Below are 25,705 nucleotides of genomic sequence, written 5' to 3' on the forward strand. Positions count from 1 at the left end.
CCTTCAGGAATAGTTTTCCTTTCTAAGGTTGAAATCAGGTTACTGCCATATCTATATTCCAATATAAACAAGTAGAGAAAGAGGAATTTCAGGGTAAGACATTCCTTCAGGCAGAAGTTGCATACAACATTTTTGCTCATATGTCATTGTAAGAACTGAAATGTGGCAATACTTAGCTGCAAGGGAGGCTTGGGGAATGTACTCTCCAGTTAAGTGACCTTGTACCTAGCAGGAAGGAGAAACAGAATATAGGGGACAACCAAGAAAAGAAAAAGAAAACCAATGACCTCATTTACCTCTTAAATGAATACTAGGCATCTTTCGTACAAATTTCTTACTATAGACATGCTAATGATGTCATGCAATTTTCTAAAACATGTTTTATAAGTTTAGGAGTTAACAAGCCTTGAGGCTAAGTATTATGCTCTTGAAAGATTGAGATAGCATCTATAGCCAAAGTAATTTGACTAAAGAGAGACTTTCTTTTGAATATTGTGAAACACAGAGAGAGGATCTGTAATTTATGATAGGGGACATAGCATAGAACAATCTAATCTTTTGGGGAATCTTTCCCCAGCCTGACCAGTTGGATAACAAGTTTCTTTGTTTAGCATACTGAATTATAAATACCTTAAAGAGAAGGCAACTTAAAGTCCAGCCCCTGATTAAACAACTTTCAGGTTCTAGAGATTGTGTCCTCCCCTTGCAAGTCCCCTTGCTGGTGACCCTTCAGGCCTGCTATATTGACAAATGTCAGTTGTACTTTAGGAGTGGTGGAAAGACCACACTTTTGGAAAATCAGACAAGCTTTATTCATCTAAAGGAGACAGGAGAAAGTCAGCACAAACAGGGGCAAGGATACACAGCAGAGAGATCAGCCGCTTCATTTCAGAATGAGTTGTAGCTTCCCGGGCATTAAATCTTGCTGGGCATTAAGCCATCCTTAGGCTATATAGGAGTGGGGTTCATGTCAGACTTTCTTGCAACAAAACTCCTTGTTTCTTGCATTCACTTCTGTTTGCTGACCTGTGTGGCTTAGGCTCTGGAAAACCCCATATCTGAGCCAAGGACACCACCCCATGTTCTGGGAGCTGCTTTTAGTTATGTATTAGTTCATGTAACTATCTCAACGATCCTATGAGGTAAGTGTTAGTGTTATTTTCAATTTACAGATGAGAAAACTGAGCAGAGACAGGTTAAGTGATTTCCCCAAAGTTGTATGTCTAGTGAGTGCAGAGCCATGATCTCCACCTCAAGAGGGCAAAGGACTACCCCGCCCTACGTATTACAAGAACTAACCAACTCTGCCCTTTCTCATTCTTATTCACTCAGATTGGATTCCCTTGTTTACTTTGTTGACTTTAAAAATAAAAGTTATTTTACCAGCAAAAATGGTTTTTTTCGGGAATTGTAACAGAGAAGAACAAACCTGATACCTTTAGCTCTAACCTTTGCGCTCTGTTGCCACATTGCCTGTGCTTAGTCATGCTGGTTCTGCACCTTTGTCCAAAAAAATGTTGCCTAGAGTCTGAAATGTACTTGATAGCCATTCTCAAGGCTCTGCCTTCTGGGTTTGACCTTTAAAGGTATAAGACTTTTCATTTACATAGAGATAAACAGTTGCAGAACAAAGAATAACATTTGTCTTGTTGGAGGTTTACAGGAACATGGTGATCAGACCTTTGTGGACAGATACAAGAAGAAAGGATGCTCACATCCCCTCCAGGGTCTGGCCTGCACCAAGAAGTCTGCAACAACCAACCACACCCCCTCCCCCTTTAGTATTAAAAGAAGCTTGAATCCTAGCTCCGGTAAGATGTTTCTTTGGGACACTGGTCTGCCATCTTCTCCGACTGCTGTCTTTCTGAATAAAGTCGCTATTCCTTGCCTCAACACCTGGTCTCTCGATTTATTGGCCTGTCATGGGGCAAGCAGTATCAGTTTGCACTTGGTGACCGAATTGCAATTTGGGTCAAGCAAACTATAGCAAAAGCCATAGGCAAGTCCAACAAACAAAGGAAAGTTACTTTATAGAGAAAATGGAGGAATTTGGGGGGGTTCTTATGAAGGAAAGTGCATGGTGAAAAGTGAGGGTGATGAGAGTTTCTCATTGGCTGAGTTGCTGAGGTAGTCTGTTTCTTGTATGAACTGCAATGTACATCTTATCTTGCTCTTTGGGGCCTGTAATTGACAATTCCTTCTGTAATTGACTGGGAGTGGTACTGTACTGCATGAGAGCTCCCCCTTCTGGCCTCCCAACTCTATTTTGGTGAGGTTTCCCTTTATTAATTTTCACAACTTACTCCTGTAGAAATCCCCCAGCAAAAAGAGTCTATTTCCTTCTCTTTTAGGAGGTTTCTCTGCGTTAATGGATGCTCCCCCTTGTTAGAAATTTTCAGCCCGGAGTTAGACTTACTGAATTGGCAATTTTGCAGGTGGTGCTCTTCAGTCCCTTTTTAACAAATCCTTCGAAAGAATCTGATGCAAGTTAAAGGCGGAGAGCCACTGCTGGAGTTTTCTTCCTCAGATACGTGAACTAGCTTGGCAAGTTTGGGAGATGACTGGGGGGCGGGGCTGGCCCCGGACGCTACTTCATCCGATCGGCACTAGGACCCCGGCGCCGGGGACCGGGTCTCGCAGCTGCCGTTGCGCCCGGGGAGGGGTTGTACTGTTCCGGGAGCGGGGCCTCCAACTCGACCCGCCCCTGGAGGCGGACCCGAGTTGATTTAAACTCTGGGGCCGCTAGGCGCTGCGTTTTCCTCCGCTCGCCCTGGCTGGGTTGTGTGCCCGTTGGTGAGTTGGGGGTGGGGGGGCTTGGTTCCCGGCCGGCACTCGCACATCTTCTCTGGTCTTGGCTGGGCTGGGGGCACCGGGAGTCCAGGCGTCTGCGGGCGGGGCTGGGCGTGCGGCGGTGAGCGCTTTTGTTCTGTGGCGGGGACAGAGTGGCGGCTGCAGGGGCTCCGGGGGCTCGGGCCTCGGGCCCACGGTGAACGCGCCCCGCTGGCCGCCGCCCAGAGCTGGGCGGGCCCGCTGGGCTCGGCTCGTTGCCCTCCCACGGCGCGGGGCCGGCCCGGAGGAGCCGCGGACTCAGAGCCTGACCCAGAGGGCGGCGCCTCGCAGTGTGTTTTCTGTGGATCGCCTTACTCTTCACCGTAGAGGTCGCGGGTGCAGACTGCGAGGACGCATTTTGTTAAATTCCAAGGCGATTGGTTAGGCTGGATGTGAGAGTGGCTTATGTTGTTATTGATTTCCTGTCGCTGGCTTGAAAAAAAGATCTTTGTTTTGCATTTATTTTTCTAGTGTTTTCTTCCTCCCCACCCCCATTATGCAGAACCTCCCGAAACAGAATTGCTTCGCTTGCATCTCCAAGTGGCCCGCGAACGCGCTTGTGCCGGAGACGTTTTCTGTTCCTCTGCAATAGTTAGTCCCTCGAGGCATTTTTAAATGCACAAATGCGTACAGATTTTAGATGTTCTCGAGGGACGCGAATTCCCTAAGCAGATGACCTTAGGATCCTGAGTTCAGCAAGCTTCCGGAGAATCGTTTCACTGAAAACAATTTGTAATACTTCTAGTGCCTGTAATCAAAATAAAGAGAACAGCAAGTGATGGGGATGAGCTTGGGTGCATTTAAATAGGCGGGTCGCAGAGCTTGTTTGGGGATTTTTCTGATTAATGCGTTAGCTGTAAACCACAGTTAAGTTTTAGTATTATTATGCATGAGTTAAGGTTTTACTTATTTTTTTTTACTGTATAGTTGGCTTCTTGTTTACTAATCCAATAAAGAATTAAGTTAAAGTGTTGTTTAGCGTGATAAAATAATAGTGGCCCAGGAGGAGCGCACGTGAATTATCACTTAAAAAGTGAATGGTATTTTAAGGCAGACCCAGTTTGTTTCTGTTACTTTGCCTTCTTAATAAGAATTCAGTAAACTTAGTTTGCTTTTGGTGCAACCTTAAGGAACAGTTTGCACAGCAATGTCATATCAAGTAAACAGATTAGTGTGTATTTTTATTATAAACTTAATGTGAACTTTATATAAATAAAATTCAACTATAATTTTCGTATTAAGTTATATATTATATATTTAAGTTTTATATTAAATTATTATCAGTTATAAAGTGTTTCTTGCTGTTCCTAGGACCAAAGAAGTAAACACTGTGGAGTGGTACTGACACGTGTGGAAGGAAATGGGAACATATACAGTAATGAATGAGTAATATCATATTTAAAGGTAAGCGTGTCTCCTCTAAGTAGTCTACTCTAATTTATCTGTTGTGGAACAAAATTATTAAGTTGAATCAGCATTGGTTAAATATTAAACTATAGGATGCTGTGGATTTGACGTCAAAGCTTGAGAAATATGGTTGGCACAGCATGGAGAATTCAGCTGTTCATCTTTGCAAGAAAAGGAATAGAAGATGATGGTGAGGTGACTGTGGTCTAAGTTACCGAGGAAGAGGTCTACTTAACATTATTCTCTACATGGTTTGTTTCTTATTTTATTTTTTAAATTCATCATATGTGGCACATGGGGTTGGAGGAAGGCAGCACAGAGCAGAACTCTGGGAGAACCATTCCCTGAAATATAAACCTATAAAGCCAAAGAGGTCATTTCAGGGCTTCCATCCTGTAAACTCCAAGTAGTGTTAGGAAATCTGTAATGATTAAGACCATGGTCCCTGCAGTCAGACTGCTGAGCGTCAGATTTTGGCTCTACCACTTGCCATCTCTGCAACCTTGGGAGAATTATTTAACTTCTCTGCCTCAGTTTTCTCATCTTCTGTGAAATGGGGGTAACCATAGTACCTAGCTCGCAGGATTGTTGTGATAAGTTAATGAGTTTGATAGACAGAACACACTTGGAAGAGCTCCTGGTAAATGGTAAGTGCTTAATAAATCTTAGCTGTTGTCATGAGAAGAAATATATTTTATGGCCTAAGAAAATTAACAGTGTCTTACAGGAGATTCAGTTTGCTCATTTAAGCGCTAAATCAATTTATCGAGTTTGTGTTGATTAAACCCTTGACTGTAGATGATGTTGGAGGTTCTGTTTTTGTAAGGAAGTACCAGACACAACTCTGTTTTTTACCTGCAGCCGTATTTTTTTAATTAATTAATTTTTGGCTGTGTTGGGTCTTTGTTGCTTTGCGCAGGCTTTCTCTAGTTGCGGCTATGGCTTCTCATTGCGCTGGCTTCTCTTGTCGCAGAGCACAGGCTCTAGGCTTGTGGACTTCAGTAGTTATAGCATGCGGGCTCAGTAGTTGTGGCTCGCGGGCTCTAGAGTGCATGCTCAGTAGTTGTGGTGCACGACTCAGTTGCTCCGCGGCATGTGGGATCTTCCTGGACCGGGGCTCGAAGCCGTGTCCCCTGCATTGGCAGGAGGATTCTTAACCACTGCGCCACCAGGGAAGCCCTAAAGGTACAATCTTAAAAAAAGAAATGTAATCTTGTGGACCTTTGAAGAATTCTAAGTGCTTTGTTGACAAACAGCTATGTAGTGTGTCTATGCTTGATATCCTAAGTGTGCTTGTAAATTGAAGGGCAGTGTTAGAGCCTAGCCTGTTGAGGTAAATGTCTCAAGTGATTGCAGAGATTTAATGACAGTCACTAAGATTTTCTTGAGATGTGTTAAATTACAAGACTTCATTTGTAAATAAAATCTTAACTTGTAGTTAAAATTGTGGTTAAAGAAATTATATTGTCCGCTTAGGTTTCAAGAAACAAAAAATCATACGCAAACTTTTTTAAGCCCCCAAAGAGAATTTATTGGATCACATAACTTAAGAGTTCATGTGAGAAGATATACAGATTGCCAACAAACACAAGAAAGGATGCTCAACATCACTAATCATTAGAGAAATGCAAATGTAGGTGATACTTACAATGAGGTATCACCTCACACCAGTCAGAATGGCCATCAAAAAGTCTACAAACAATAAATGCTGGAGAGGGTGTGGAGAAAAGGGAACCCTCTTGCACTGTTGGTGGGAATGTAAATTGATACAGCCACTATGGAGAACAGTATGGAGGTTCCTTAAAAAACTAAAAATAGAACTGCCATCCCACCCAGCAATCCCACTACTGGGCATTTACCCTGAGAAAACCATAATTCAAAAAGAGTCATGTACAACAATGTTCATTGCAGCGCTATTTACGATAGCCAGGACATGGAAGCAACCTAAGTGTCCATCGACAGAGGAATGAATAAAGAAGATGTGGCACATATATACAATGGAATATTACTCAGCCATAAAAAGACATGAAATTGAGTTATTTGTAGTGAGGTGGATGGACCTGGAGTCTCATACAGAGTGAAATAAGTCAGAGTATGCTAACACATGTATATGGAATCTAAAAAAAAAAATGTTTCTGAAGAACCTAAGGGCAGGACAGGAATAAAGACGCAGACATAGAGAATGGACTTGATGACACAGGGAGGGGGAAGGGTAAGCTGGGACGAAGTGAGAGAGTAACAATTGACTTTATATACACTACCAAATGTAAAATAGAGAGCTAGTGGGAAGCAGCCGCATAGCACAGGGAGATCAGCGAAGTGCTTTGTGACCACCTAGAGGGGTGGGATAGGGAGGATGGGAGGGAGACACCAAGAGGGAAGAGATATGGGGATATATGTATACGTATAGCTGATTCACTTTGTTATAAAGCAGAAACTAATACACCATTGTAAAGCAATTGTACTCCAATAAAGGTGTTAAAAAAAAAAAAGTTCATGTGGCTTGACTTTCAGGTTTGGCTGGATCCAACATTTGAATCTGAAAGCAAGTTTTAAAGACTTGAGACACTGTCTTGAAGTTCTGCTGTCTTCTTTGGCATTGACTTCATTCTCAGGCACAGTTCCTCCTTCATTGGGTAGCCCTAACATCTCCAGGTATATAGCCAGTCAGCTTCAACTTGCACAGAGCATGTCTTTTGTCTGGTTGCTCTGCCAGATCTATAATTATATTAGTGCTTATCGTGTCATGTGCCCATGTCTGTGCTAACAACTGGGAAATGTTTTGTTTTTTTAAACTGTAGTTTACAGATATAATTCATATATCATATTCATATAATTCAGTTTATTCACTTACAGTGTACAGTGGTTTTGCATATATTCACATAGTGTGCAAGCATTACCACAATCACTTTTAGAACATATTCTTGCCCCCCAAAAGAATCTCTACTCATTATACTCTCCATATATTCTCTATACTCTCCATTCTCCCCCAACCCACGCATCTCCAGGCAACCGTTAATCTAGTTTGTCTCTAGATTTGTGTATTCTGAACACTTCTTATAGATGATGTCATGTGTGATCTTTTATGACTCTTTTCTCACCTAGCATGATGTTTTCAAGATTGATTCATGATAAGCATGTATGTATTTCATTCCTTTTTATTAGCAAGTAATAATTCCATTGTATGGTTATGCCACATTTTGTTTTCCTTTCATCAGTTAACACACATTTGGATTGTTTCCACTTTTTGGCTACTCTGAATAATGTTGCTGTGAGCATTCATGTACAAGTGTTTGTATGGGCATACATTTTCAATTCGTGTATGTATATATCTAGGAGTTGAATTTTTCTGTCATATCATATGGTAACTATTTTTGACCTTTTGAGAAATTGCCAGACTGTTTTTGATGAACCATATACATTCTCAGTAGTAACAGCAATGCATAGGAGTTCCGGTTTGTCCACATCCTTATTAACACTTGTCTTTTTGATTGTAGCTATCATAGTGAGCATTAAGTGGCATCCTGTGATTTTATTAATGATGTTGAGCATCTTTTTGTGCATATTGCCTATTTGTATATCTTTGGAAAACCTGTCTATTCAAAACCTCTGTTAACTTTAAATTCAAGTTGTTTTCATATTATTGAGGTGTAAAAGTTCTTTATATATTCTGGATTCTAGTTTCTTCCTAGTGATCATATATATGAGGGTTTGTTTTTGGATTCTATTCCATTGATCATTGTCTATCCTAGTTCAGTCCCACATGACTTTGTTTACTCTAGTTTTGGGGGGTTTTTTTAGCCATTGGTATTAGTTATTATAATTAGTTGTTGCATAATTACCCCAAATATTAGTGGCTTAAAACAGCAAATAGTTATTATCTCATATAGTTACTACTATGGGTCAGGAATCAGGGAATGGCTTAGCTGAGTGGTTCTGGCTCAGGGCTTTTCATGAGGCTGCTGTCAAGATATTGGCAGGAGCTGCATACAGTTTTTGAAGGCCTAACTGAGGCTCAGGGATTTGCTTCCAAGATGGCTCACTCACATAGCTGTTGGAAGGAGGCTGTAGTTTTTTGCCATGTGAGTATCTCCATATTTTGCCTGAGTGTCCCGATGGTGTGACTGCTGGCTCTTCCCCTTCTCATCAGGTCCTTTCAGATGGGCAGCAGCACCACTGGAAACCACAGAGGTTCAAGGTACAAGGAAGGAAGCCTTGCAGGATCATCAGTACCATTAGAGAGAGCGCAAAAAAGCTAAAAAGCCTCCCAGTGTGATGTGCGGCCTTGCTCAGTGGTAGCTCTTCTTATTAATTTGCAATTACTATTTTAAGATCTGCTGGTAGTGGAGGTTCTCCTGCAGATGTTGGGGGGGGTTGCTGTGGCTCACGGGGACAAGGACGTTGGCAGTAGCAGTTCTGGGAAATACGCGTTGGCATAAGGCCCCACCAAAGAGCCTGTAGCAGTTTACTCTAGCTTTGTAGTTTAAAGTTTTGAAATTGGTAAGTGTGAGTCCTTCAACTTTATACTTTTTCTCAAAATCAATTTTAGGGTCAGGTTCTCAATTTCTGCAAAGAAGACATCTGGGACTTTGGTAAGGGTTGTAATGAATCTGTAGACCAATTTGAGGAGTAGTGCCACCTTGAGAGTATCAAATCTTCCAGTCTATGAATGTGGGATGTGTTTCCATTTATTTAGGTCTTTAATTTCTTTTGGCAATGTTTTGAAATATTCAGAGTGTACAATTTTCACTTTTCGTTAAATTTATTCCAAAGTATTTCTTTCTTTTTGCTGTTACTGTAAATGGACTTGTTTTCTAGATTGTTGTATAGAAATAAATTTGGTTTTTGTATATTGAGCTTGTACTAGGCAACCTAGTCAAACTAGTTCTAGTTTTTTATTAGTTGGATTCCTTACAGCTTCCTATATACAAGATGATGCCATCTGTAAGTAGAGGTAGTTTTATTTCTTAATTTCCAATCTGGATGTCTTTTATTTTTTTTCTTTTTGCCAAGTGCCATGGCTAGAACCCCTCCTACAATGTTGAATGGAAGTGGCAAGAGCAGATATCCTTGTCTTGTTCCGGATCTTGTAAAGGGAAAAACAGGCTTTAAAGCTGTGGCTTTTTTGTAGATGTCTTTTACCCAGTTGAGGAAGTTCCCCTTTGTTTCTAGTTTTAGTGTTTTTATCTGAAAGGGTGTTGGATTTTAGGATGCATTTAATTTCAGTCGTAGTAGATGCTTTTTCTACATGTGCTTGAGATGATCATGTTGTTTGTGTCCTTTATTCTATTGATGTGTTATATGACATTGGTTCAACATAAAAAATAAAAAAATCAATCTTGCATTTCTGGGAAAGTACCAGTTGGTCATGGCATATACTTACTTTTATATGCTGTTATATTTGGTTCGCTAGTATTTTGTTGAAAATTTTTGCATCTATATTCATAACAGATTGTTCGGTAGTTCTTTTTTTCTTTTCTTTTTTTTTTTGCGGTATGCGGGCCTCTCACTGCTGTGGCTTCTCCCACCGCGGAGCACAGGCTCTGGACTCGCAGGCTCAGCAGCCATGGCTCAAAGGCCCAGCCGCTACGGGGCATGTGGGATCCTCCCGGACTGGGGCACGAACCCATGTCCCCTGCATCTGCAGGTGGACTCTCAACCACTGTGCCACAAGGGAAGCCCATGGTCTGTAGTTTTATTGTGATTTTATGTATTTATTTATTTTCTGATTTTAGTATTGGCCTCAAAATTGATTTGGGAAGTATTCCCTCTTTTATGTTTTAGAAGAGTTTGTAGAGTGGGTTTTAAATGTTTAAATTTTTGGCATGAATCACCAGAAAGCCATCTGGGCCTAACCATTTCTTTTTGGGTTGTTTTTTGGTTACTAATTCAATTTCTTTATGGGTCTGTTCTGATTTCCTGTATCTTCTTGAGTCATTTTTGGTCAGTGTGTCTTTTGGGATTCTCTGCACCCAATTCCAGTGTGTGTGTTTGTGTGGGGGGATCCCCACCGTACTACCAACAAGCAGTTCTCTGGGGACATCAGTTGGGTGTCCTACAATTCAACTTGTTACCAAGTCCAAACTCCCTCTACTTGCTGCACGACAGGCCAGTAAATCGGGAGACGAGGTGTTGAGGGAAGGAATATGACTTAATTCCGAAAGCCGGCAGATGGAAAAGATGGCAGACTAGTGTCTCAAAAGAACCATCTTGTTGGGGTTTGGATGCCAGTTTCGTTCATAGAACAGAGACGGGGAGATGAGGAAGTGAAGTAAAAAGGCCATAAGTTTTGCAAATATCCCCTGGAATGGCAAGCCTCAGGGAGGGGATGTGTTAATTTCTTCTTTCTTGCAGCCATCCACAGGTGGACAGGGTCTGGACACTTAACATTCAGGGGTGGGGTTCCCTGAGACAGGCCATTATGTATAGACATTATCCTTTTAGTGAAAAAAAGCAGTGGAAAGCAAAGGTTAAATAAAGTAAAAGAACCAGATCCAACATGTAGTTAGATTTGGCTCTTACCTGTTACAAACTCAGTTCTGACACTATCTACCCAGAAATGCCAGCAGATTCCACAGGTTGAAGCCTCAGTCCCACAAGTTGCCTCACCCCCCACTTCACATGCACAAGCCTATACTGTCACCTGTGCTTCTGACTGGGTACAGATTGGAGGTTCCGAGGACCAACCCTCTCCTTTTTTTTTTTTTCTTTACATCTTTATTGGAGTAAAATTGCTTTACAATGGTGTGTTAGTTTCTGCTTTATAACAAAGTGAATCAGTTATACATATACATATGTTCCCATATCTCTTCCCTCTTGCGTCTCCCTCCCTCCCACCCTCCCTATCCCACCCCTCTAGGTGGTCACAAAGCACCAAGCTGATCTCCCTGTGCTATGCGGCTGCTTCCCACTAGCTATCTGTTTTACGTTTGGTAGTGTATATATGTCCCTGCCACTCTCTCACTTTGTCACAGCTTACCCTTACCCCTCCCCATATCCTCAAGTCCATTTTCTAGTAGGTCTGTGTCTTTATTCCCATCTTACCCCTAGGTTCTTAATGACGTTTTTTATTTTCTTAGATTCCATATATATGTGTTAGCATACGGTATTTGTCTTTCTCTTTCTGACTTACTTCACTCTGTATGACAGATTGTAGGTTCATCCACCTCACTACAAATAACTCAATTTCGTTTCTTTTTATGGCTGAGTAATATTCCATTGTATATATGTGCCACATCTTCTATTTCCATTCATCCGATGATGGACACTTAGGTTGCTTCCATCTCCTGGCTATTGTAAATAGAGCTGCAATGAACATTTTGGTACATGACTCTTTTTGAATTATGGTTTTCTCAGGGTATATGCCCAGTAGTGGGATTGCTGGGTCATATGGTAATTCTGTTTGTAGTTTTTAAGGAACCTCCATACTGTTCTCCATAGTGGCTGTACCAATTCACATTCCCAACAGCAGTGCAAGAGTGTTCCCTTTTCTCAACACCCTCTCCAGCATTTATTGTTTCTAGATTTTTTGATGATGGCCATTTTGACTGGTGTGAGATGATATCTCATTGTAGTTTTGATTTGCATTACTCTAGTGATTAATGATGTTGCACATTCTTTCATGTGTTTGTTGGCAAACTGTATATCTTCTTTGGAGAAATGTCTGTTTAGGTCTTCTGCCCAATTTTGGATTGAGTTGTTTGTTTTTTTGTTGAGCTGCATGAGCTACTTTTAATTTTGGAGATTAATCCGTTGTCAGTTGCTTCATTTGCAAATATTATCTCCCATTCTGAGGGTTGTCATTTGGTCTTGTTTATGGTTTCCTTTGCTGTGCAAAAGCTTTGAAGTTTCATTAGGTCCCATTTGTTTATTTTGTTTTTATTTCCATTTCTCTAGGAGGTGGGTCAAAAAGGATCTTGCTGTGATTTATGTCATAGAGTGTTCTGCCTATGTTTTCCTCTAAGAGTTTGATAGTTTCTGGCCTTACATTTAGTCTTTAATCCATTTTGAGTTTATTTTTGTGTATGGTGTTATGGAATGTTCTAATCTCATACTTTTACATGTACCTATCCAGTTTTCCCAGCACCACTTATTGAAGAGGCTGTCCTTTCTCCACTGTACATTCCTGCCTCCTTTATCAAAGATAAGGTGACCATGTGTTCGTGGGTTTGTCTCTGGGCTTTCTATCCTGTTCCATTGATCTGTATTTCTGTTTTTGTGCCAGTACCATACTGTCTTGATTACTGTAGCTTTGTAGTATAGTCTGAAGTCAGGGAGCCTGATTCCTCCAGCTCTGTTTTTCGTTCTCAAGATTGCTTTGACTATTCAGGGTCTTTTGTGTTTCCATACGAATTGTGAAATTTTTTGTTCTAGTTCTGTGAAAAATGCCAGTGGTAGTTTGATAGGGATTGCATTGAATCTGTAGATTGCTTTGGGTAGTAGAGTCATTTTCACAATGTTGATTCTTCTAATCCAAGAACATGGTATATCTCTCCATCTATTTGTATCATCTTTAATTTCTTTCATCACTGTCTTATAATTTTCTGCATACAGGTCTTTTGTCTCCTTAGGTAGGTTTATTCCTAGATATTTTATTCTTTTTGTTGCAGTGGTAAATGGGAGTGTTTTCTTGATTTCACTTTCAGATTTTTCATCATTAGTGTATAAGAATGCCAGAGATTTCTGTGCATTAATTTTGTATCCTGCAACTTTACCAAATTCATTGATTAGCTCTAGTAGTTTTCTGGTAGCATCTTTAGGATTCTCTATGTATAGTATCATGTCATCTGCAAACAGTGACAGCGTTACTTCTTCTTTTCCAATTTGGATTCCTTTTATTTCCTTTTCTTCTCTGATTGCTGTGGCTAAAACTTCCAAAACTATGTTGAATAAGAGTGGTGAGAGTGGGCAACCTTGTCTTGTTCCTGATCTTAGTGGAAATGGTTTCAGTTTTTCAGCATTGAGGACGATATTGGCTGTGGGTTTGTCATATATGGCCTTTATTATGTTGAGGAAAGTTCCCTCTATGCCTACTTTCTGCAGGGTTTTTATCATAAATGGGTGTTGAATTTTGTTGAAAGCTTTTTCTGCATCTATTGAGATGATCATATGGTTTTTCTCCTTCAATTTGTTAATATGGTGTATCACCTTGATTGATTTGCGTATATTGAAGAATCCTTGCATTCCTGGAATAAACCCCACTCAATCATGGTGTATGATCCTTTTAATGTGCTGTTGGATTCTGTTTGGTAGTATTTTGTTGAGGATTTTTGCATCTATGTTTATCAGTGATATTGGCCTGTAGTTTTCTTTCTTTGTGACATCCTTGTCTGGTTTTGGTATCAAGGTGATGGTGGCCTCGTAGAATGAGTTTGGGAGTGTTTCTCCCTCTGCTGTATTTTGGAAGAGTTTGAGAAGGATAGGTGTTAGCTCTTCTCTAAATGTTTGACAGAATTTGCCTGTGAAGCCATCTGGTCCTGGGCTTTTGTTTGTTGGAAGATTTCAATTTCAGTGCTTGTGCTTGGTCTGTTCATATTTTCTATTTCTTCCTGATTCAGTCTTGGCAGGTTGTGCATTTCTAAGAATTTGTCCATTTCTTCCAGGTTGTCCATTTTATTGGCATAGAGTTGCTTGTAGTAATCTCTCATGATTTTTTGTATTTCTGCAGTGTCACTTGTTACTTCTTCTTTTTCATTTCTAATTTTACTGATTTGAGTCTTCTCACTTTTTTTCTTGATGAGTCTGGCTAATGGTTTATCCATTTTGTTTATCTTCTCAAAGAACCAGCTTTTAGTTTTATTGATCTTTGCTGTCGTTTCCCTCATTTCTTTTTCATTTATTTCTGCTCTGATTTTTATGATTTCTTTCCTTCTGCTAACTTTGGGGTTTTTTTGTTCTTCTCTAATTGCTTTAGGTGCAAGGTTAGGTTGTTTATTAGAGATGTTTCCTGTTTCTTAAGGTAGGATTGTATTGCTATAAACTTTCCTCTTAGAAATGCTTTTGCTGCATCCCATAGGTTTTGGGTCATCGTGTCTCCATTGTCATTTGTTTCTAGGTATTTTTTGATTTCCTCTTTGATTTCTTCAGTGCTCACTTCGTTATTAAGTAGTGTATTGTTTAGCCTCCATGTGTTTGTATTTTTTACAGATCTTTTCCTGTAATTGATATCTAGTCTCATAGCGTTGTAGTCGGAAAAGATACTTGATACAATTTCAATTTTCTTAAACTTACCAAGGCTTGATTTGTGATCCAAGATATGATCTATCCTGGAGAATGTTCCATGAGCACTTGAGAAAAATGTGTATTCTGTTTTTGGATGGAATGTCCTATAAATACCAATTAAGTCTATATTGTTTAATGTATCATTTAAAGCTTGTGTTTCCTTATTTATTTTCATTTTGGATGATGTGTCCATTCGTGAAAGTGGGGTGTTAAAGTCTCCTACTATGAATGTGTTACTGTCGATTTCCCCTTTTATGGCTGTTAGTATTTGCCTTATGTATTGAGGTGCTCCTATGTTGGGTGCATAAATATTTACAATTGTTATATCTTCTTCTTGGATCGATCCCTTGATCATTATGTAGTGTCCTTCTTTGTCTCTTGTAATAGCCTTTTTTTTAAAGTCTATTTTGTCTGATATGAGAATTGCTACTCCAGCTTTCTTCTGATTTCCATTTGAATGGAATATCTTTTTCCATCCCCTCACTTTCAGTCTATATGTGTCCCTAGGTCTGAAGTGGGTCTCTTGTAGGCAGCATATATATGGGTCTTGTTTTTGTATCCTTTCAGCCAGTCTGTGTCTTTTGGTGGGAACATTTAATCCATTTATATGTAAGGTAATTATCGATATGTATGTTCCTATTCCCATTTTCTTAATTGTTTTGGGTTATTTATTGTAGGTCTTTTCCTCCTCTTGTGTTTCTTGCCTAGAGAAGTTCCTTTAGCATTTGTTGTAAAGCTGGTTTGGTGGTGCTGAACTCTCTCAGCTTTTGCTTGTCTGTAAAGGTTTTAATTTCTCCATCAAATCTAAATGAGATCCTTGCTTGGTAGAGTAATCTTGGTTGTAGGTTTTTCTCCTTCATCACTTTAAATATGTCCTGCCAGTCCCTTCTGGCTTGCAGAGTTTCTGCTGAGAGATCAGCTGTTAACCTTATGGGGATTCCCTTGTGTGTTATTTGTTGTTTTTCCCTTGCTGCTTTTAATATGTTTTCTTTGTATATAATTTTTGACAGTTTGATTAATATGTGTCTTGGCGTGTTTCTCCTTGGATTAACTTGATTAACTCTTTCCTTTCCCATATTAGGGAAGTTTTCAACTATAATCTCTTCAAATATCTTCTCAGACCCTTTCTTTTTCTCTTCTTCTTCTGGAACCCCTGTAATTCGAATGTTGGTGCATTTAATGTTGTCCCAGAGGTCTCTGAGACAGTCCTTAGTTCTTTTCATTCTTTTTTCTTTATTCTGCTCTGCGGTAGTTCTTTCCACTATTTTATCTTCCAGGTCACTTATCCGTTCTTCTGCCTCAGTTATTCTGCTATTGATCCCATCTAGAGTATTTTTAATTTCATTTATTGCGTTGTTCATCATTGCTTGTTTCATCTTTAGTTCTTCTAGGTCCTTGTTAAATGTTTCTTGCATTTTGTCTATTCTATTTCCAAGATTTTGGATCATCTTTACTACCATTATTCTGAATTGTTTTTCAGGTAGACTGCCTATTTCCTCTTCATTTGTTAGGTCTGGTGGGTTTTTACCTTGCTCCTTCATCTGTTGTGTGTTTTTCTGTCTTCTCATTTTGCTTGTCTTACTGTGTTTGGGGTCTCCTTTCTGCAGGCTGAAGGTTCGTGGTTCCCATTGGTTTTTGTGTCTGTCTCCAGTGGCTAAGGTTTGTTCAGTGGGTTGTGTAGGCTTCCTGGTGGAGGGGACTAGTGCCTGTGTTCTGGTGGATGAGGCTGGATCTTGTCTTTCTGGTGAGCAATTCCACGTCTGTTGGTGTGTTTTGGGGTGTCTGTGGACTTATTATTATTTTAGGCAGCCTCTCTGCTAATGGGTGGGGTTGTGTTCCTGTTTTGCTAGTTGTTTGGCATAGGGTGTCCAGCACTGTAGCTTGCTGGTCATTGAGTGAAGCTGGGTGCTGGTGTTGAGATGGAGATCTCTGGAAGATTTTTTCTGTTTGATATTATGTGGAGCTGGGAGGTCTCTTGTGGACCAGTGTCCTGAAGTTGGCTCTCCCACCTCAGAGGCACAGCACTGACTCCTGGCTGCAGCACCAAGAGCCTTTCATCCACACGGCTCACATCACAAAAAGAGGAAAAGGGGAAAAAATAATAAATCTTGCTCTCAAAGTCCACCTCCTCAAATTGGGATGATTCGTTGTCTATTCAGGTATTCCACAGATGCAGGTACATCGAGTTGACTGTGGATATTTAATCCGCTGCTCCTGAGGCTGCTGGGAGAAATTTCCCTTTTTCTTCTTTGTTCACACAGCTCCCGGGGGTTCAGCTTTGGATTTGGTCCCGCCTCTGCGTGTAGTTCGCCGGAGGGCGTCTGTTCTTCGCTCAGACAGGACAGGGTTGAAGGAGCAGCTGATTCGGGGGCTCTGGCGCACTCAGCCCAGGAGGAGGGAGGGGTTAGGATGCGGGGCGAGTCTGCGGCTGTAGAGGCAGCAGAGGCCAGCGGGACGTTGCTCCAGCCTGAGGTGCCCTGTGCATTCTCCCAGGGAAGTTGTTCCTGGATCCCGGGACCCTGGCAGTGGTGGGCTGCACAGGCTCCCGGGAGGGGAGGTAGGGATAGTGACCTGTGCTCGTACACAGGCTTCTTGGTGGCAGCAGCAGCAGCAGCAGCCTTAGCGTCTCATGCCCGTTTCTGGGGTCCTCGCTGATCGCCGCGGCTCGCGCCCGTCTCTGGAGCTCCTTTAAGTAGCGCTCTTAATCCCCTCTCCACTCTGGACCCCACGACCGCTGGCTGGTCCACTGTGTTCAGGAAATTCAACAGGAACCCTGGCAGCTCCTCAATGTCTGCTAGTATTGGAGGGTGTCCTGCAGAGGCTGGGGGTGGCGCTGTTTCATCGTGGGGAAAAGGATACTGGCAGCAGAAGTTCTGGGAAGTACTCCTTGGTGTGAGCCCTCCCAGAGTCTGTCCCCAACCCTCTCCTTGAACTTCAGACACCAGTCTCAAGCCCAGGTTGATGCCTGTATTTCTGATTGATTGGTAAGAGGTTCTAAGACACCCCCCCTCTGTTCAATTAATTTGCTAGAGAGGCTTACAGAACTCAGAGCAACATTTTACTTACTAGATTACTGGTTTATTGCAAAGGATATTAAAGGATACTGTTACACAGTACTCAACTGAGTGAATTTGAGGAACTAATTGGCTTTTTTCAACAATTCATGAATTGAGAGTAAATTGGAGCTCGAGGAGCTGTACAGAATGGAAGGCTTTTATAGAAACCGGGGCCAGAGAAGGAGGTTATTAGCAAAAGAAAAGAAAGTATTGTTTCAGGCAAGGTTACCTCACTAGTTCTGACAAGGAAATTCCAGAAATTTAAGTCCTGGGAGATTTTGAAACTGCAATTAAATCTTAGTTTTTTGTCCTGGGGGCAAGTGGCTCCAACCTAGGGCCTGTTTTTTTTTTTTTTTTTTAACAATAGGAATCATCAACCAGATGGAAGAGATGTGTAGGGTGAAGTACATGGGAGAAAGGGATGTGGAGCTTCCATGCCACTTCTCCCCAGATCATGTGTTCATCAACCCTGAAGCTCCCCAACCCTGTACTTTGGGGTTTTTATGGAGACCTCTTTACACAGTCATGATTGATTAAATCACTGTCCATTGATGATTGATTCAACCTCCAGCTCCTCTCCCCTCCTGGAGCTGTCAGAGTTTGCAGCAGAGAAAGGTTTATTGCAAGGCCATGCAAGGAGATGAGGAGGCTCATGCCCTGAAAAGTCTTGAGCTCCCTGAAGGGTTTCAGCAAAGCATTTTTAAAGGCCAGGTGATTGGGGCGGGGCTCTCAGGGTATGTGATCAGCTTGCGCACAATTCTCTGATTGGCTGATGGTGAGGCAGCAGGGTGGGGTCACAGGGGTTAACCTTATCAGTCCCTCGGTTCCAGAAGGCCTGGGGATACGGTTCCAGAAGGCCTGGGGATACGTGCTCATGATCATCATGTAGTTTGTCCAACAACTCAGGAAATTTGCATCAAATACTATTATCTAGGTACTTCAGAGAGGAGCTAAAGCAGAGGATATGGGGGAAGGCCTGTCGCAGGAAGGCCCCATAGGGTCCTGCTGTGTTACAAAATCATCTGGTTGGTTCTCCTGGCACCCAGCCTCCATCCTTAGGTGCAGTCAGAAAGTCACCTCAGTGACATAACAAGACACCTTTATCACTCTCACTAAGGAAAATCCGAGGGTTTTAGGAGCTTTGTGCCAGAAATGGGGATGAAGACCTAATAATGGATTTCTTTTTATAAATTACAGTATCACAGGGGTTTGTCCTTTTCATCCAAATGATCTGAATATACTGGCATACAGTTGTTCATAGTGTCTCTTTTTAAATGTAAGGTTGGTAGTAATGTCCTTATTCCTGAGTTTAGTATTCTCTCTTTTTGTATTCTTGTGGCTAAAGTTTATGACCACAAAGGATACAATATAGGACCAACAGGAAGAAGATGTGCATAGGCAAAGTCCATAGAAGTCAGGTGTGTGCTTCCAGATTCTCCCTCCATTGAGAGCTGCATGGACATGCTTTCTCTGCAGCTGGAGACTGCAGGAACACATGGTCTCAGGAAGCAATTATATACAGTAAAAATTCTTAAAGACTCTAAAGAACATTTGTTTATGTAGGTTACATCAACATTTACTGCATTAAAGACTGAAACAGGAATTTTTAAAAACTATTTTATTTAAAAATAACAGTAGGACTTCCCTGGTTGGCGCAGTGGTTAAGAATCCGCCTGCTAATGCAGGAACCACGGGTTCGAGCCCTGGTCCAGGAAGATCCCACATGCTGTGGAGCAACTAAGCCCACGTACCACAACTCCTGAGCGGGCACTCTAGAGCCCGCGAGCCACAACTACTGAGCCCATGTGCCACAACTACTGAAGCCCGCATGCGTAGAGCCCGTGTTCCGCAACAAGAGAAGCCACCACAATGAGAAGCCTGCGCACTGCAATGAAGAGTACCCCGCACTCGCCGCAACTAGAGAAAGCCTGCGCTCAGCAACAAAGACCCAACGCAGCCAAAAATAAATAAATGAATAATAATTTAAAAAACCGCAGTAAATCCTTACATGTTAATATAAATGTTTTCCAAAACAACACAAAACACTAGTGAAAAGAGTGGCATTGTTTTGTATTTTTGCAAATCTCTTTAATGTCTGGTTAATAGTTGGATTCTTACATCTGCTTCTGCATTCAGTTTCTTGCTACATGTTACTTTAGTTGAAGTAGTTGAAGGATGTTTATTGGATGACAGAAATTCATCTTCAGTAGGTCACTCTTTCATTATGCTCCTAAAGATTCACTGCTACAATTTCTATCAGTTTTTACATTTTCCTTCTATATGATCATGTCATTGGGCAAAGTGTTGTGGCTAGCGTGGCTTAGAGCACGGGATTATTTACAGCTGAATGGTGGGCATTCCTTCTCATCCAGCAGAACTTGAATGGCTCCCCTATGCTGGTGGGGAAGGAAGACAGTACTGATCATGGGGGTAAGGGGCGCTCGGAAACCATTAATCTAATTTACTCCAGACTGTTGCCATCATCTTCAGTATAACTACAGGCCAATGGAAGATCTTAATCTAGGGACACTTAGAAACTCAGCAGCTGCTGACTTTGGGAGTGGATGTCCTTGGAGCTGTGTCCTTGGGCAAAGGCCCGAATACCTCATCCTATTAGTCATGATTTCTCATGGTTTCCTGATTAGAACCCTCTTGTGTACATTTTTTAGACTGTAGTTATGGCTCTGAATTTAACTGCTTGCTGGATCTGTCATCCTTTACTTGACCCTGCTGACAAGAAGGTATATTTTGTCCTATATGTTTCTTCTGGTACTTGAGGTCTCTTTGCATCATTAATCTTAACCTCCAGTTTTATAGAATCTGAATCTTAACCCCATGACAACAAAATGCCTCTGTTGTAGTTCTTGGAATCCTGTCAACAACCTGGGACTACCAGAGCAAACACTGTAATGCGCCTATTATGACAGTGGTAACTAACAGGGAGGAGAAGATTTTTATCAGATTTCTCTTCAGAGGCATTTCAGCATACTTTGTGGGAACTGTTCACTTCTACTCAGGGAGTTTGTCTACCTCAAGAGGCACAGAATTGCCTCATTCCTATTGTAATAAGTGATGCCTTTTTCCTAATGCAGTTTGTACCCCAATAGAGTATTGTTAAGTAGCTTATACTTGCCTACCAAATATTAATCATCTCTACTTGAGGCAGTTGTCAGGGATTTCCAGATACTTGAGACCACTGCCCCTCTAATGGGTCATGTTTCCTTGAGGTGGGAACCTAGAGGGTCCAAATGAGTTGCTTGGCAGAACTCCAAGGAAGGATAACTGACTTCTTCTTGTGTGTGCTCTGTGATCTTTAGTTCCCACTTTAGGGAATAATACACCTAGAAAAGGTGGTCTGCAATTTGTCTGACCTCTACTATATAAGACACAACAAACTAGTGTAAACTTTCTAGCCCCAGTGATCATCGCATTGCTCTGAATTGCCTGCTGCCCATCATGATGAGTGCCAACACCTCATGCTGTACCGAGATTAATCAATCAGGAAAATGAGAGCGATTTATTCCCGCTTCTCCCTTCTCCCAGGAGAAAGCCATGTTGCTCTGACTGGCGAACCTTAATGGCATCTGGGACACATGGGGAACCTGGTTGTGGCCTGGTCATCCTGCTGAGAGTTACTGTCTAGTCACTCTTACCCAGTGTTACCTAAGAGGAAGTATAATTAAGTAGCGTATCTGATTGTGTTGGCCTGTGCTTCTGTATCGAATTTGGAGCTAGGTACCTGAAAGATTGGAGAGTAGACATGTAGGTGAACAACTTCACCATGGGGCTCTGATGACCTTTCTTTTCCTTTAAAAGTCTCACAGGCAAAGCTTAGCTTAATCTCAGTCTGACCCACACCTTGGCAGGACACCCCACAGGTCCTCCTGGCAGCCTCCTGAGAAATGCCACAGTGTGGTTTCTCTTTCTCCCTAGTTCCACTTGCACTCAAGACTTGACAGCCTCCCTTCCCTTGGGGTATAAGTGCAGGCTATGAAATGACTGCGGTTTACAGTTCTCATCCGCCTTGGTATTACCTAGTGGGACTAGGGACACTGAAGTTGGTTTTGCTGTTTGAGTGGGTAAAAAACTACATAGGAATCCATTCAGTCTTGTCTCCTTTCTATCTGCAGCAGTGTAGAGAGCCGACCTAACAGCTGGGATAGTGGCCCTGCCAGCCGCGGCGCTCCTGCTTAGGACTGCTTGGCTTCGTGCATTTGTTGTGACCATTAAATGTATTTATTCAAAACAGTTCTTGACATAAATTTTCAAGTGTTAGCTGTTACTCTTTATAAGTTGTGTTATAAAGGTAGAATTTAGGGTAGTCTATTCTTGAAAGCCTAATTCAAGGACTGATAAAAGCCTTATTTCTCTTAGGACTAAGGACACAAAAAGTCAGAGCTGGAATAGGTTGAGTAAATCTTGATACTTTAGGAATTCCTCAGAAGTGGGTTTTACCACTTACGTGTTGGTATTTGTGGTTTTGTTGATTTTAAAGAAGAATCTATAGCTTTTTCCATTGGAGATGAGTTTTGCAATGAAAAATACTGGTTTTTCCTCAATTTATTCACATCAGTGGACTCTCCAAATAAACACATTAGAAGTGGAACTAAAGACATAAGGGAAGGTTCCAATTTAAAATACCAGAAGAGATAGATGTTTTTTTCAGGTATGAGAAGAGTACTATACTTTTTAAGAAATCTTGTATTTTTGAGGTACTGAAATGCTTACAGATGAAATCATGTAATGTTTATGGTTGACACAGATGTGAAGGGAGGGGTGGAGACTTCTTCCCATTTGCAGGTTTAAATAGGGACTTCTGTTTAACTTGGTGTTCAGCAGTTATAGATAACGTTTATTCATTTGACAAACATTTATCGAAGCCTGCTAGACAACTGTCTAGATATGCATCTTTTTTTTTTTTTTTTTTTTTTTAAAATTTCCGGGCCATGCCACGCTGCATACTAGTTCCCTGACCAGGGATGGAACCCGTGGCCCCTGCAGTGGACACCCAGAGTCTTAACCACTGTTCTGCCAGGGAAATCCCTAGATATGCATCTTTTGCTTTGCCCTGAGACAGTCTTTTTTTTTTTTTTTGCGGTACGCAGGCCTCTCACTGTTGCGGCCTCTCCTGTTGTGGAGCACAGGCTCAGCGGCCATGGCCATGGCTCACGGGCCCAGCCGCTCCGCAGCATGTGGGATCTTCCCAGACCGGGGCCCGAACCCGTGTCCCCTGCATCAGCAGGCGGACTCTCAACCACTGCGCCACCAGGGAAGCCCCCAAGACAGTCTTTTTAAAAGCCTATCACTTTTGGCTTTTAATAGCATTGTCTTTCACTATAATAATGTTCCAGTTTCTTTGATAAATTAATGGTTACCCTTGCATATAAAAAAATTCTTGATGTGGCTTAATTTGCCCTTTCATGTTCTGTTTCTTACTACTTTGGCCTAAAGTAAGCCTGGCCATGGCAAACCATAATATAATAGGTCCATTTCAGTAGAGTTTTTTCTCTTGGTGGTTGTAAGTACTTGTGCATTTGTGTTGAAGATAGATATTAATATGATTATTCTTCAAAGGTATGATTTTTAGGTTATTTTTTGGTTTGTAATTTTCTGTAATAAGGCTGACGTCAAATAAAGGAGGCTTTCCAGTTAAACCATATTTGCATTGTATGGATATAGAATATTTTAAAATAAAAAAAACACAAGCCTTTTCTTAACGTTAGTAAGATCTTTATGAAGATTTTATGTGAAAATCCACATGCATTGTTACATTTATAGTCTACTGCAGCCATTCACTTCCCTTTTTTTCCAGCTTCACTAATTCATCTTAATTTCACAGTTTACAACTTGCTATTTACAACTTCCTATGCCATGGATTTTAGTGACTTGCTTTCTTCCCACTTTTCTCATAGGAAGTAATAGTAATAATATATATAAGATTTCAATCCAGAGACTGTCAGACCTAAAGATAGACTTTAGGGGTTTTTTTTAATTAAAAATTTTAAAAGACTGTTTTTGTGATGACACACAGGAAGCCTCTATGGACTCTCTCTTTGGAATAGGAGTATATTAATTATGACTCTAAATCCCCCCAGTGTAGACCATAGCACTTTATCAATGTCAACACACCCGGGCTGCTTGCCTCCCTTCCCAGTGAGGGCCACCACAGTTCATCAGCATCAACATATTAGTATTGCTTGTTCTCCAAACCATAAAGCCTACAGCCAGATGGGTGGGTTAGTAGAGCCAAATTTTGTGTGGCTATATCAAGGATCATTATTTACAGTTTGCTAATTTGCCTATACCTATTCACAGTTAGGAAGATTCCCCACAACAGAATATAAGAGTCCAGTGCTTTCATAGCTTGCTGGCACATACACCTGTCACTGGGCTGCTTGCTGACCCTTTTGCCACTTGACAAGAGTACATGAACTATTGGATCCAAACCATAGTAAATGCCAGAGAGGAGAGAACCTTAAAACTACAAAGCAGCCAATGGACAATTGTGCACTAACCTGCAACCTAAAGTACTCCAGTTTTTTGATTTTTTTTTTTTTAATCTGCACTGGAAACTAGAAATGTGGGTGTATATAATATGTTGAAAACTCCTATTTCCTTGTAGATTTTTTTTTTACCGCCCCCCCCGCCCCCCGCCAATTCTGTTCACTATTGAAAGTGGGGAATTGAAGTCTTTGACTCTTGGTGAATTGCCTATTTTTCACTTTGTGTTTTGCTTCTTGTATTTTTTTTATATAAATTTATTCATTTTTAAAATATTTTTGGCTGCATTGGGTCTTCGTTGCTGCATGGGCTTTCTCTAGTTGCAGAGAGCGGGGGCTGCTCTTCGTTATGGTGAGCGGCCTTCTCATTGTGGTGGCTTCTCGTTGCAGAGCATGGATTCTAGGTGTGTGGGCTTCAGTAGTTGTGGCTCACGAGCTCTGGAGCGCAGGCTTAGTAGTTGTGGCACATGGGCTTAGTTGCTCCGCAGCATTTGGGATCTTCCCAGATCAGGGCTCGAACCCGTGTTCCTGCATTGGCAGGTGGATTCTTAACTACTGCACCACCAGGGAAGGTCCCTACCTCTTGTATTTTAATGCTCTCTTTTTTTAAATTTAATTTTATTTATTTATTTTACTTTTGGCTGCGTTGGGTCTTCACGGCTGCGCGCGGGCTTCTCATTGTGGTGGCCTCTCCTGTTGTGGAGCACCAGCTCTAGGTGTGTGGGCTTCAGTAGTTGTAGCACACAGGCTCAGTAGTTGTGGGTCACAGGCTCAGTAGTTGTGGTGCACGGGCCCAGTCGCTCCGAGGCATGTGGGATCTTCCTGGACCAGGGCTTGAACCCGTGTCCCTTGCATTGGCAGGCATATTCTTAACCACTGCACCACCAAGGAAGCCCTTAATGCTCTCTTAAGTGCATATATATTTATAGTTGTTATATCTTGCTTGGTGGACTGACCCTTTTATGGTTATAAAAAGTCCCTCTTTAGTAACATTGTTTTAGTGTATTTTTTCTGAAAATTAGTATAGTCATTCTCCCTTTATTGTGACTATTGTATGCCTAATATCGTTTTTTTAATCCTTTTTTAAAATTTATTTATTTATTTATTTGGCTGTGCCGGGTGTTGGTTGCAGCTCAAGGGATCTTTGTTGTGGCATGTGGGATCTTTAGTTGCAACATGCGGATCTTTTAGTTGTGGCATGTGAGATCTAGTTCTCTGACCACACCTGAGTCCCCTGCATTAGGAGTGCAGAGTCTTAACTGCTGGAACACCAGGGAAGTCCCTCTTTTTTTATCCTTTTATTTCCAATCTGTTTTTATCTTTGACTCAAAGGTATGCCTATTGGAGACAGCATATAGTTAGCTAGCCATTTTTAAAAAATATAGTCTGACATTGTCATTTGGATTGTTTAATCCACTCACTTTTTTTTTTTGTTTTTGTTTTTGCGGTACGCGGGCCTCTCACTGTTGCGGTCTCTCCCGTTACGGAGCACAGGTTCTGGACGCGCAGGCTCAGTGGCCACGGCTCACGGGCCCAGCCGCTCCACGGCACGTGGGATCTTCCCGGACCGGGGCACGAACCCGCGTCCCCTGCATCGGCAGGCGGACTCTCAACCACTGCTCCACCAGGGAAGCCCAATCCACTCACTTTTAATGTTATTATGATATAGTTGGATTTACATCTCCTGTTTGT

At 41.5% G+C, this 25,705-nt stretch overlaps 1 protein-coding gene across 4 annotated transcripts in view; it reads left to right on the forward strand.

Annotated features, from left to right (window-relative positions):
* Window positions 1-2,667: 2,667 nt before the first annotated feature.
* The window catches only part of RESF1 (retroelement silencing factor 1), a 38,595-nt gene continuing 15,557 nt past the window's right edge, over window positions 2,668-25,705 (forward strand). Inside the window, exons 1-2 of one of the 4 annotated variants that reach the window (XR_007470149.1) lie at window positions 2,668-2,793; window positions 4,141-4,233. The gene's annotated coding sequence lies outside the window, so the exon portion shown is untranslated. Of the gene's footprint in view, window positions 2,794-2,906; window positions 4,234-25,705 lie in introns of those variants that run through there. The other 3 variants (XM_012533442.3, XM_004270875.4, XM_033430125.2) reach the window with 3 other exon arrangements.

Source organism: Orcinus orca, chromosome 11 (assembly GCF_937001465.1).
Source record: "Orcinus orca chromosome 11, mOrcOrc1.1, whole genome shotgun sequence".
NCBI lineage: Eukaryota > Metazoa > Chordata > Mammalia > Artiodactyla > Delphinidae > Orcinus > Orcinus orca.